Source organism: Peromyscus eremicus, chromosome 10 (assembly GCF_949786415.1).
Source record: "Peromyscus eremicus chromosome 10, PerEre_H2_v1, whole genome shotgun sequence".
In the NCBI taxonomy this organism is placed as follows: Eukaryota; Metazoa; Chordata; class Mammalia; order Rodentia; family Cricetidae; genus Peromyscus; species Peromyscus eremicus.
In genome coordinates this window covers 46,896,466-46,910,206 of record NC_081426.1, presented here as the reverse complement: position 1 = coordinate 46,910,206, position 13,741 = coordinate 46,896,466, and positions in this window count along the sequence as shown.

Here is a 13,741-nt window from a genome sequence, read left to right as displayed (position 1 = left end):
ATCAATGGAAATTTGGCAAATAGGCTAATTGAGACCTGCTCACTGGCCACTCCTCGGAACCAAGGACCATTTCTTAGGTGAACGAGCCTGGGTCCCCTGTTGGATGGTAGAATGCAGACAATCCCCAACCAAGCTTTCTCTCTCACCCCAGCTTGACAATTAGCTACCTATCAGACAGCTAAGTCTAGGCCATATGGTCCAGCCACCCCACAGGGCTGTGAGGAAGAGCCAGTGGGTTTGGGGGTGTCTACTCTATCTTATTGCTTAGGAAATGAAGCCTTGGAGAGACTGAGCGGCTCAAGCCAATTGTCTACTTAAAGAGCACATCTGGGTCTTAAACTCCCAGTATCCAGCTGTGTCCTGCCTGCCTCCCCCAGTGCCTGCCTAGAGTCACCTCTTGGCCTCCCTTTATCTGAAGGAACTTAGTTTGAAGGCCAAGGCAGGAGCTTGTGCACTGGTCCTGGAAGACACGGATAGAATGTGCCAGATGGTGGTACTGACAAGACCATAGTCATGGTACTTACCGCCTTCACTTCCCAGGGGGCTTCAAACTCAGCTGTGTGTTAATATCCTCAGTGGTTTAAAAAAAAAAAAAAAGTCTTAATGCTCCAGTCACACTCCGAACCAAGTAAACCAGAATCTCCAAGGGCTAGATTGGGTCTTTTCAACACCCCCCACCCCCGATAATCCCCAGGAGCTATGAAGCTTGATAGTCAGTGTCTTAGTCTTCCCTGAACAGGAGGATTGGGGCTGGGGAAATGAGGCTGTGGGGCTAGGAAATGCCCCATGGGCCATGTTTCCAAGGGCAGGAGAGTGAGGGTGGGACCTTCTGAGGAAGGGGCATTAGGAATCATAGCACGATGGATTCAATCAACATGCATATGTGTGCACCACTGTGGAGTTGTTCCTTGCCCTCGGGGACAGCTGAATGATGGGTACTTGGCTGTGTAGAACTGCATCTCACCTGACTAATGACATAGTTACAGTCTAGGTGCCAGGAGTAGCACGGAAGAGGAGAGGGAGAAATCACATCCCCCTGGGGCCAGAGAAGGGGCTGCTGGTACAGGGCCTTGAAAGTACACATAGAAGATCTCTGTTTACCAGAGCAGCCTGGGAATGGGTCAGATGGTTGCCAGATTGGACCAGCAATGTCTGGGCAGAGGCTGGATACTCCCAGTATCCAGCTGGCTTTAGCTGTAGTAACAGGAAATCACCAGCTGCATGGCTTAAACGACACTTTGGTTTCTTGTAGTTCTGATGGCTGCCAAATCCAAGGTCAAGATGCTGGCTGATTTCAGTCCCTACTAAGGATTCTCTTCCAGCTTGCCGATGGCGCCTTCTTACTATGTCCTTGAATGTTGGGGAATGGAAGGCCCTGGTCTCTTCTTCCTTTTATGAGGACGCTGATCTCATCACGGCATCTCCACCTTTAGGACCTCAAGGTCAGGGGTAGAGAACCTGTACCTATAACTTCCTGGAGGTCAAGGGATGTGCGGTCAAAAGTGCAGTGTCGGACCTTCCTTTCTCCCCAGACTCTTTCACTGAACATCTAACTAAAATCACGGGTGTTGGCACAGACGGCAAGACTGGACCCTGATGGCTCAACTTCAGCCACTGTGTCCTCCCCTCATGTGTGACATATGAACATTTATGGATCAATGTGGCAGCCAGACCCGTCGGGCTCTGCCAGGTCTCAGCTGCAGTTCCTCATGCATGCAGAACATCCTGGCCACTACTATCCCCTGACTCCTGCTGGCCTCTTTGCCTCCGAAGCCCCAGAAAGCTGCATCCTTGATAGAGATGTCAAGGGCTGCCGTGATTTGCCGGCTTTGGATGGCTGCGGAGGTTGGAAGAACAAGTTGTGAGGCTGTCCTCTCCACTCTCCCAACAGCCGGTCCAGGCCTCGGCCCCATTGCTCCCTGGCACAAGCCACCTGCTTGGCTGGGAACAGCCTTGGACAGGCCTTGGGGCCACAAGAACCTTGGTGTTTCCGCACGTGTCAAATGTGTGAACGGAAGACACAGGGTGGCCACAGGGAAGCCAAGGAGACGGTCCTGCAGGATGAGGGGAAGAGGGTTAAAAGTCGGAAGTTCTGCACCCAGATGTCTTCCTTGCTAGGCAATGGGACGCATTCACTCTCAGGATCATGAAAGAAATGTCTGAGGCGGCTGCTGCTGTCCTCCGAAGCCAGACACCGCTTCCTTCCAGCTGCATGTGCTAACTGGCCGTCCTGCCCAGCACCATCTGCCCCAGGAAGGTGTCTCCAGGTCCTCTGCCAGCTTCTGTCCTGGTAATTACTACTGGGGCCCCTACCTCCCCCCCCCACAAGGGGGGATGGGATCAAAATAGATCTCTCCTAAAGGAATCTCACCTCTGCTCTTCCTCGTTGAGAGGTAGGGCAGTCGGGTATCTTAGTTTTCTGTTACTATAACAAAAAAGGGGGGAAAGATTCCCTTTGGCTTACAGATACTGCGGATGCAATCCATCACGACGGCAGGAGCAGGAGCAGGCTAGTCACACTGCAACCACACTGAAGAAGCGGAAAGTAGACCGGAAGTGAAGCTGGGCTATAAAGTCCAGAGGCCCTGTAAGCCACTTCCTCCAGCGAAGCTCTCCCTCACAACCTTTACAGACAGCACCACCAGCTGAGGAACATGTGTTCTCACTCGTGAGCCCACGCCAGACATTTCCCACCCAAAGTCCTGTTTCTCCATGAACACGACAGTGATCAGCCAGCCAGAACTTAACCAGACTGCCTTCCTTGTGTGCACTCCTTGACCTTGGCTCCAATTTTTCCTCCGAACCTAAAGTTCTTATCAGTAGCCCCAAGATGGACTTGGGGTGATTGTGACTCTGTCTGTTCTCCCCGGTATGGCCATGTGGATCAAATCTCCCTTTCTGCTGTTACCGTTACTCACTCAGGTATGCTGAGATAGGAACGAGTGGCCCAACTTTGTCTGCTGGGACTCCCCAGTAGGACTTTTCCCCCTTAAAACTCAGTAACAACCTGGAATTGTTAACCCAGGCAACCTGGAATTTCCAAACCTTGCTCCTTTAAAATATCCTTTGCTTTTGTTCATAAAACACATGGGCTTGTCAGGAGAGGGTCTTGATCTGGGGGTTGACAACATGCCCATTCTATTTGTATTTCCACACTAACCTCCACAGAGGCGGCTTTGTATCGGCATGCTTTGAGGAGTATAGATTGAGTGGGCTGGTGAGGTATTCAGTGGGTCAAGGTGTTTGCCCCCAAGCCGGACAACCAAATCTTGACCCATGAGAGTCACATGGTGAAAGAGAAAACTGGCTCCAGCAAGTTGTTCTCTGACTTCCACGTGTGCACAGCAACACACACACACACACACACACACACACACACACACACACACACACCAGAATATTTTCTCTTCCTTTCTCTCCATCTCTGTCTCTGTGTCTCTGTCTGTCTGTCTCTCTTTCTCTCTCTCTCTCTCTCTCTCTCTCTCTCTCTCTCTCTCTCTCTCTCTCTCTCTCTCTTTCTCTCTCTCTCTCTCTCTCTCACACACACACACACACCAGAATATTTTCTCTTCCTTTCTCTCCATCTCTTTCTCTGTGTCTCTGTCTGTCTGTCTGTCTGTCTGTCTCTCTCCCCCCCCACACACGTTTTTGTCTCCAACTGTGTTCATAGCAGAATGGGTGCCACACATTGATTCATATCAAACCCTCCTTGCCCTGAAGTACTCTTCTAATTTTTAAAATAGTGAATAATTGCAACAATAATTATAATTCTTACAATAAATGTATAGCTCTCAGGGCCATATCTACTGGCATTGGGAACAATGACATCATTTGTGACCTTGGTCAACACTGTTTCCTTGTCTAGTAGAGCCTGAATCAGAATGCTGTTTGTTGAGGAGGAAGGAGAAGTTGGGGTTACCAGTATGCAACTCTGTTTCAAAGACATTTCACTGGGGAGGGAGGAAGAAGATAATGGGAAGTTTGTTTTGTTGAATTAAAACAACTAAGACATATTTATAATCAGAGAATAAAAAGCTAGAATACGGCGAGCATCAGGGAGGTGGTAGCGTGTGAGTCAGAGCCTAATCTGAGTAGTAGAAGGGGGCTTGAATCCAGTCTCTGCTCAGCACCGTGGAACTCAACATTGCCGTCTCTGCAGTGGGGAAACAGTAGCACCCCCTCTTGAAGGCATCCACAAGATTAAATCAGATATTGGATGTGGTGGCTTTTGAATGCGGGTGTCATATAGAATACATACAATAACAGCTGCTGACCGTTGTCACGGCTGGTATGAGAGCCAACTTCATGTGTCAACTTGGATTGGCTACCGTATTCAGTTACTTGATCAAACACCAGGCAAGATGTCACTGTGAAGGGATTTCTAGGATGGGAATAATATTTGAAATAGGAGACCTTAAGAAAAATTGGCAATCCATATGTGAGTGGGTCTCCCCGTAGCTGGGGAGGGCCCTAAGAGAAGAAGACTGACACCCCTAAGTGAGTGGGAATTCTGTTCCCATGCTGTACTCCAACATCAAGTCTTCTCTGGGTTTCCAGCCTGTGACCTGCCCCGCAGAATCCAGCACAACTGCATGAGTCAGCTCCTTAACAGGAATTCACCCTTCCTCTCCTTCTCTTCTCTCCTCTCTCCCCTCTTTCTCCTCCTCTCCTTCCCCCCCTCTTTATCTTATTGGTTATGTTTCTCTGGAGACCCCTAATGAATATTCAGGGCCCATGAGGGAACATCATGAAAAATCGCTGACTTTTCTGAGAAGTGAGAGATGGAACCATGGCACCTCAAGAGGAGTGATGGAGAGGACTTGGGGGGCAGCAGGGAGAGAAATGTCTCCTCTGATAACTGTTTTATTCCAGAAGTGGGAAGTGAGGTCATACCTGCAGTGTGTAAAGGATTGTGGAAAATCCTGGGCACTGGTGCTCAGGAGAATAACTGAGAGCGTGAAGGCCCTGCTGAGGTGGAAACCGTAATCTATGATGCTCCAATCTTCAAGACTGGGAGGCCCAACATAGCAGGAGAGGACCATTAGCTGGGTCCATATCAATGCCTATGGCGGTAGGAGCTTAAAGACTGTTGGCAGGTGATGAGCAAGTTAAGAGTAGATTGTATTTCAAGTCCCGCCTACTCTTTGATCCAAAAGCTAGTAAGCATGAAGATTCCCATGGAGGACCCAGCACCGAGAATACAGCAAGACACATCTCAGCTCTTTCTTTCACACACAACCTGGGGAATTTGTCAACAGGCAAATCCCGAGTTGAACTAGAGTCCCAATAAGATTATAAAAGAAAGGAGACCTGAATCGTACCAACCCACAGTGCTTGTTCTAGAGCAGTGGTTCTCAGTCTTCCTAATGCTGTGACCTTAATTACAGTCCTCATTTATTTCTATTGCTACTTCATAACTGTCATTTTGCTGCTGTTATGAACTGTAATATAAATATCTGATATGCAGGATATCTGATATGTGACCCCTGCAAAAGGGTTGTTTGTTGAAGGAATCTTAAAAGGTCTTATTAATAAAAACAAACCCGGAGCCAGGTATTGGGGTGAACGCTGAAAGATCAGAAAAACAGAACAGGCCACAGCTAACCTCACCTCACCAATTCCTCAGCTGATCTTGTTTCCTCAAACTGGAAGCCTCTGAGTCCTCACCAGAATAGATCTCAGCTGAACTGCTGCTAAAAGCCTCAAAGCTTAAAAAGCCTAAAAGCTTCTAGTTCCTGGTCTTCATGCCTTATGTACCTTTCTGCTTCCTGCCATTACTTCCTGAGATTAAAGGTGTGTGTCACCATGCCTGGCGGTTTCCAGTGTGGCCTTGAACTCACAGAGATCCAGATGGATCTCTGCCTCCCAAGTGATAGCAATAAAGGTCTGTGTGCCACCATTTTCTGGCCTCTATGTCTGTCTAGTGGCTGTTCTGTTCTCCAACCCCAGATAAGTTTATTAGGGTGCACAATATTTTGGGGAACATAGTATCACCACAGTCATTCAACTCCCAAAGGGGTTGTGGCCCACTGATTGAGAACCATTGTTCTAGATGAACAATAGAAAGCAAAGATCAGGCCAGAGAGTTCTTCTCAGAAAGATCTAAGCCTCAGGAACCTCAGGGCTATGGAACAAAGCATGAGAGTTCCCATACCTCGGTTTGAATTTGTAGGGACATGGAAGAAGACTACCCCCAAAGAAGTATCCCCCTGGAAAGGCAGAGGCGGCAACACTGTCCAAGGCACTTAGAAGACACCATCTTGCTAACTCCTGGCTCTTGAACCACTGAGGTGGCCCCTAGCTGCCGCCCCTGGTCTCCAGTGGTGGCTGTCCTGGAGAGTCCTGGCCTTGTCAATCCCCTTTGCCCTCCACACCCTGGGCAAGCTCACATCCTATGTGTCCTCATTTCTAAGTTCTCTTCATTTATGCTTGCCCTGGAGAAGCCTTCAAGCTTAGGCCATCTGTGAAAGGCACAAGTCTCCTTCTGCCAGGCCATACTGATGACACCAAGGGCCAGCTAAACCAGGGGGGAACCTAAGGGAAGGGCCCACCTAAGTCTCTTTCCCTCAGGACAGTAAGTATTTGGAAATGCTTTCCTTCACCTATAGGCCTGAACATTCAGCTAAATTCTGTCACACCACCATGGGAATATCGGCATCTCCATGTCTTCGGTCAGGTAACCTTGACCAAGTTAGTGTTCACAGTAATTTATTATATTTAGACTTCAGGCAGGAGTTTCAAGTTCTAGGCTGCTGTAGGGATTGTTGTTTGTTTGCTTTGATTGATGCCTGGTGCTGGCTTGGAGCTGATGTCTCAGGATTTGGCTGCATATGTGGGTTTGCTAAGGGACAGTTGCTTAATGTGTCTAAAGAGAAGCGAATGGCTTTGTCAGACATCCGATGAAGAAAGGCAAGAAGCTCATGAGTCAGAAAGGACTCATGGGGTCAAAAGGCAAAGATCAACTACGGTGAAAGTTCTGTGAAGATTGAGATGGATTGTGCAGACTTTAGGTATCCCCTGACATACACGTTGAGGCAAAGAACAAGCCTCCCAGAAGCAGCTGGGGTCAAGAAGAAGAGAGGCTGAAGAGACTCTGTCTCCTCCTTGATCACCCCACACCTGCTCTATTCTCCTTCTCTGGAAATAGCTTCCCCAGTGGTTGCGTCCATGTGGTAGAACTCAGGTCATCCAGTGACTCCCTGAGCTTCCTCTTACAGGTTTATGCCATGAGCTCCAGCTTGGAAACTACACTGCCAACCAAACACAGCATCTGTCTCCGCAGCTCTCAGGCATCAATCTCCTTGAAAGCCCCTAATTCATCATCATGAGAGAAAGGGAAAATGTCTTCATCCTCTGAAGGTTTGCTGGAATGAGCTGACAACAGTCAGATTAATAGGAGAAAACAGCATACAGATGTATTTAATGTGTATAGGGGGAAGTCACCGGAGTGCGATTACCCACTTAGCCAGAGAGGTTTTGATATTCATAGATCTGTCTTGGGAGCAGAGGAAGGGGGTGGGGAGGATGTAGGCCATTCTTTTCGAAGCCTAGGAAATGATTATTAGGGAGAATGAATGGACCAAGAGGACCAAATAGTTCATAAACGATTTTCTTTGGAAGACTGAATGGACCCTGGAGATGAACAATAACTTGTGCTAATGTCTGTCCAGGGTGGAACCACTCCTCACTCTTCCTCCTTGTCCTAAGAGTTGGGCTCACGACACCTCAGGGAGAGGGTCGAAGTCAGTTAGTTTCTTCATTGGCAGCTCTGGTCTTCAGAGAGATCAGGGACTCTCTACAGAGCCTTCTCCAGTATCTGTTCGACTACATGGGGCTTTAATGTGAGATTGTCAGCGTACCAGGGTGCCATATTTGGCTGGTAAAATCACCAGACTCCTTTTTGGTCAGTCTCTTGTGTCAGAGGGAACAAGCTCTGGCTGCCAGACCTGTGTCATGGGGTCAGTTAGCAGAAGACAGGACATTGGAGGAGTTTGTTGAACGCAGGGAGGGAAGCATGATGTAACAGCCCATGTGGGGGAGACTCTCCCTCTCTGCTTCTTTTGGAGAAGAGACACAGCTCAGTTCTGACCCTTAGAATTCTAGCAGCCCACCCAAAGGACAGAGAAGCAGTCCTCCCCACAAGAGTCTCCCGTAGGGGAGGGAGGGTTTCAAGGGTAAAGCCAGAGCTAAAAAAAAAAAAACAAAAAACAAAACAAAAAAAAAAAACAAAAACGACAAGTCAGCCCATCCTTGAGTTGATATGCGACATTGTCAAGGGACTGTCTCCTGGATAGGACATGAGAACTCCGTGTAGAGCCAAAGCCCTCTGTGAGCATTATGCTCAGGACTTCATGTCCTAGACAACAGGTTATTACACATGCTATGTGTTTTTCCATATTTGATATTATTTATTAGTAACTCTGTAACCAGCATTCTCATAGTTAGATTTGTTTCCCCCGTACATCATGGATTTATCACCAATTGTTAAACTTACAAGAGAGAAAAACAACGGCAATGACAGAGCAAGCAATAGATGACAAAGTGTCTGGATGAAGCTGGTCCTGGGTGGAATTCTTCTGGCTGCAAGCCACAAAAACACACTAGTCAAGCCAACATAAGCAAAAGCGTATTTACTGAGTCTAGAAGTTGCGAGTTACTAGCATGGGTTCATCTCGGGCATGAACAGATATTGAGGCTGAGAGAGCCTCTCTCTGAGTCTCCCTAGATCAGCCCTTTGCTATGCTTTGCCTGGGATGTTGGAAAGTGTGATAGGGAGGAAGGCGTGAGGAGGATCACAAACAAGTTCAGGTACATCTCATCCACTGTTGGAAAAGAGTAAGCTCCGTGCCCCGAAATCTGCTTGGTCTTGGAGTTGCCTTCCCAATCCACAAGCCTCTTCCTACAGCCCAGGACCCTGAAACCTGAAAATATGAATGAGTTTTACGGTCATTACACAATGTGGAAGAGGATCAGTTCCTCTAAACAGAAAAGGGGGCTTGTTAACAGAATAAGGTAGGCAATGGCTGTTGGCTGTCGCAAAGAAATGTTACACAAAAGCCAAGTCCTGTAGGTTGGCCAACAGTATGTCCTCCTGCACCGAGCTTGATGTCAGGGTGGACAAGAAGTCCCCACTCTAAAAACAGAAATGAAGCCTACCTATATACATCATAGCACACAGTGTCAGCTACACCCAAGTGTGGCCTCCAGAAGATGATTACATGCACACGTGCCTGTGGTCAGTGTCAACACAGCCTTCCTCCCTTTCAAGTGAAAATAATACTGACAAGAGCATCATTTTCCTTCAAAACCTTTCCATGGCAACCGATTTCCTTTAAAGTCCAAATCTGTCATGTGGTACTCCATTGCGACAATAAGGCAATAAGGCTTATGCGTCACAAAGCTGAACGATCTCAAATGACCCCATAAAGTCAACGTTCCAATAAGTCAAGTGGAGCAAGTTTTGGAGACAAAAAAGCAGTGGAGTGGATAGAGATCTGGCCCCTGGAGGACCAGGCAGTCTCAGGTGGAGGTGGCTGTGGGTTCTCTGGAAAAGGACAGGTTCATCACAAAGGAAGCCAGCTGGAAGATGTGAGCTACGGTGCTCCCTGCCTCCCTCCATGTCCTCATGCTGGCCTCAGATTCTCCTGACCATCTTCCCTGGGGCCCTCCCTAGTCTTTCCTCCTACCTTCCTTCCAGTATGTAATGTGGGTGACCATCCCCAGTAGTCTATCCTGTTGAACTATGTATGACACATGCTTAACTCCATTGAGCGTGGCTGTCTTCCTGGACCTCTGCCTCCACTCATTACCAGCTAAGGCAAAAAGGAGGCTGTTGGGAAGCCACAGAGAAGTATGTGAGACTGGGGTCCGGGGAGCCAAGTGCTTCTGTGAGCCTCCAAAATTGTTCCCATAAGGCAACAGTGATCAGGTATGTAAGGATTGGGCATTGGCTATGGAAGGTGTGTCCTTGGACAAGATGACTGTCTGCAGCTGAACCAGAGACTCCAGTGTTCTGGTTACTGAAGACAGAATGTGGCTAGTGACCCCAGCAACTGGAACGAGAGTCCCTCATTGAAGCGGACAGTGCATGTGAGGTTCACCATCTCCAAATCTGTTCTTGCAGCCCCAAACAAATCTGAGGTCATCCTGAGGATTGAGACAAATAATTCTCAGCTCTCTGAGGACAGGGACTCCATGCTAGTCACCATGGATCTCCTACCCTTGGTAAACACTGCCAACCACTGCCTCACCCATCTTCACCTCAGAGGGAGAGAAACCCAAACCTTTCTTCCTGAGGAGATAGCTGCTGTGTGGAATCTTAGAAAGCTTGTGCTTTGGTGACGACAGGGGTAAATGTGACTGATGCTGCCACATACATACCCCTCACTGCAGATATAGTGAGCTGAGGTAACTATGTGCCGAGATGAGAGAAAGAATAACAGTGTCGCAGAGAGGTTAGGGAATAAATTAAGGCTGGTAGCTACCAACCTCCAAGGCTTCTCCTTAAGGGAAAATGAATCCCTTTCTTGCTTAAAACACTGTGAGTGCTGCCTTCCTGATATATATGACCCTCCCCCTGGGTATGCATGAATAACATAACCTTTGGTAAAGGGTCTTTGCAGATGTAATTAAGCTGAGGATCTTGAGATGAGATCATGCGGGTGTAGGAAGGACCCGAAATCTAAAAACAAGTATCCTTAAGGGAGAAGAGAAACAGAAAAGCCCAGAGAAAACAGTGTGAAAAAGAGTGGAAACTGGAGTATGTATCCACGAGCCAGAGAATGCCAAGGTGGTGGTCAGCCACCGGATGCCAATGGGGGCACAAAAGAGAACCTTCCTCGGAGAAGCTTCCAGAAGGCATTGACTCTGCCAATGCCTTAATTTCACATGTCTGGTTACTGGAAGTACCACAAAATAAATGTATGTTGTTTCAGGCCATTGTGGTGCCTCGGGAGGCTGATACATACTACACGTCAGATTTATTTCTTATTTGAAACCCACTGCCTAATGGCCATGCCTACCAGTACCCAATATGTAGTAGGCACTCGAATAAACATTAAACAAATAAATGAATTTACATGTAAGTGCCCAACCACCAGCTTAGTTCTGTTTGTGCCCTTAGTGGGATAGTAGACAAAGACACAGAGGATTCCCTGAACTGAGTACGGCACTGTCCTCACCTGGGGATGGAGGAGGAAGAGGCAATGTCACAGGCAAAGGTACTGAGCTGGGAGGGTTGGAGGCAGAGGGTAGGGGACTGGGGCCTGCACACAAAAGGAGAAGCACAGCATGTGTGGGAATCAGAGGGAGGTCAAGCTGGAAAGGCAGGCTGACTCCAGCTCTGGAGACGGGGTGCCATTCCAGCATGGCACTTAGCCTTGTCCCTGTAGGTAACGGGCTGTCAGAGAGGGTTTTTTAAAAGCCAGGTGTAACATGCTAGAAATGACGCTGTAGGAAAATGGATCTGTTCTCATTAGCATTGGCTCCAGACCTGCTGAGACAACGAGGCATAGACAAATGGTCCACATTCATCCTTGCAAATACATAGCAATTGTCCAAATGAGCCCACTCTGCACTGGCTGAGCTTTTGATTACCAAGTGCAATCATTCACAGTGACACAAGAGGGTCAAATCGGTGGAACTGAGGAGCTGTGTTCCCCCACCAAGACCACAGCCCTCTGTGTCTGCCTCTCCCGCTGGCCAGCTGTGCCCTTTGACAAGGCTACCTGGCATTGCCTGGAAAACTCTAGACCTGGAATCATTTGACACACACTCTTGGCTCTGACCCTCTAGGGTCATGCTGTGGCTATTTGGCCGTCTGTCACAGATATCTTTACTCACATTTCAGACCCACAGTCAACCCACAGTCCTGGCCATAGTGAAAAGCAAATTCTACTCCATACTTTTGGTGAGGGATGACAGGAAAGGCTCAGCTCAGGCCCGGACTCAGCCACTGGGATGTTTTCAATGCTTCTGAACCTTGATTTTCTAAGTTGATAAAAATATCTAACTCACAGGGCTGTGTGGAAACTAGGAGCCCATCAGCAGCCCTGTTTTGAGATGTGGACCCTCTGCTCTGGAACGTCTGTGTAGAGCTAGATGGCCTGCGTTTACAAAGAGCTAACGTCAAGTTCAGGGGATGGAGATATGGCTCAGTGATTAATGTTTGCCGCACAAACACAAGGACCAGAGTTTGAATCCCAGTACCCGGTAACAAGCGGCACATGGTCTGTACACACTGCTAAACCAAGGATTTCTGTGGCTGGCTAGCTGGCAGCCTAGCTTCAGGTCCAGTGAGAGAGCTTGTCTCAAAGAAATAAGACAGAGAGTTAGAGTAGGCACCTGACACCCTCCCCTGGCCTTGGAGCATGCACATGCGTGTATAACACACATACACATACACACACACACACACACACACACACACACACTGAGCACAGTAAAGTGAAGGTACTGATATCGTCCTGGACATCAGTCAACTCTCACACACTGTTTTTAAATATACTGTTGCCTGAACTCAACACATGCCTGCCACTCAGTCTTCCCAAATGACAGGGGTTGTCCTAGTTAGGGTTACCATTGCTATGATGAAACACCATGACCAAAAGCAAGTTGGGGAGGAAAGAGTTTATTTGGCTTATGCTTCCACATCTAGTCCATCACCAAAGGGTGTCAGGGCAGGAACTCACACAGGGCAGGAACCTGGAGGCAGTTAGAAAACAGACCAGACCCCCACACACGACAGCTGGACAGATTTGAAGAACCTCGTCCAGAGAGCTCTGCCTACTTTGTAGACCACTCCAAGTTCTAGACCCAGCTTACCTCCTTCAGCCCTCATGAATTGCTAAGGCACTAATTATGAACCCCAGTGTGCAGAGAAAGAGATGCAAAGAAGTCCAGTTGCCTGCGCATGTTACTCAGCTGGTTCACATTCTTCACCTCAGCATTATACTAAGTGCACATGGGTGTGCACACATGGATACACACTCACACATTCAAATATCCAGAAAACAGCAAGATCTTTGACATACCATCATTCTCCCTGGTCTACTGTCAGCTCACTCCGTCCATCTCCGCTCTTCCCCTGCTTGTCAACTGGATCGCTGGGAACTCCACTCCAGGTCCTCTTACCTCTGGCTTCCTGGTTGGTTTAGGCAGTGGGAGGGGCTGGTAGAAGGCTGAAGGGTAGGAAGTAGTGAACTACAGGACGCTCCCTCTGTTTGCAGCGGTACCTCACAGTCTCTGTGTTTCTCCCATGCTATCAACTCCTGTCATGACTTCAGACCCGGTGGGCAGTCCTCACCTTACAGCCCCAGCCATAAAGCTCACTCCAGTGTTTCTCAACCTGTGGGTCATGACCCCCTTGGAGTTGCATATCAGATATCCTGCATATCAGATACTTATGATTCATAATAGTAGCAAAATTATGGCTATGAGGCAGCAACAAGAATAGTTTTGTGGTTGGGGGTCACCACAGCATGAGGAACTGTATTAAAGGGTGACAACATCAGGAAGGTTGAGAACCACTGCCTTACCTGGGAAGCCTTGATAACACCAGTCTTCCTATTGTCCCCCAACCTTAGGGATGGGTGCGGTTTCCTAAGGTTGATATTTCTGAGTGCCTTCATCTCTCTTCATTTAGCATCTCAGCTCACCCACCTTTGTAGAACCAACTCCCTCTACTAAAGTATTTGCAAGACCTCCGGCGGCGGCGGTGCATGGTGGTACACACCTTTAATCT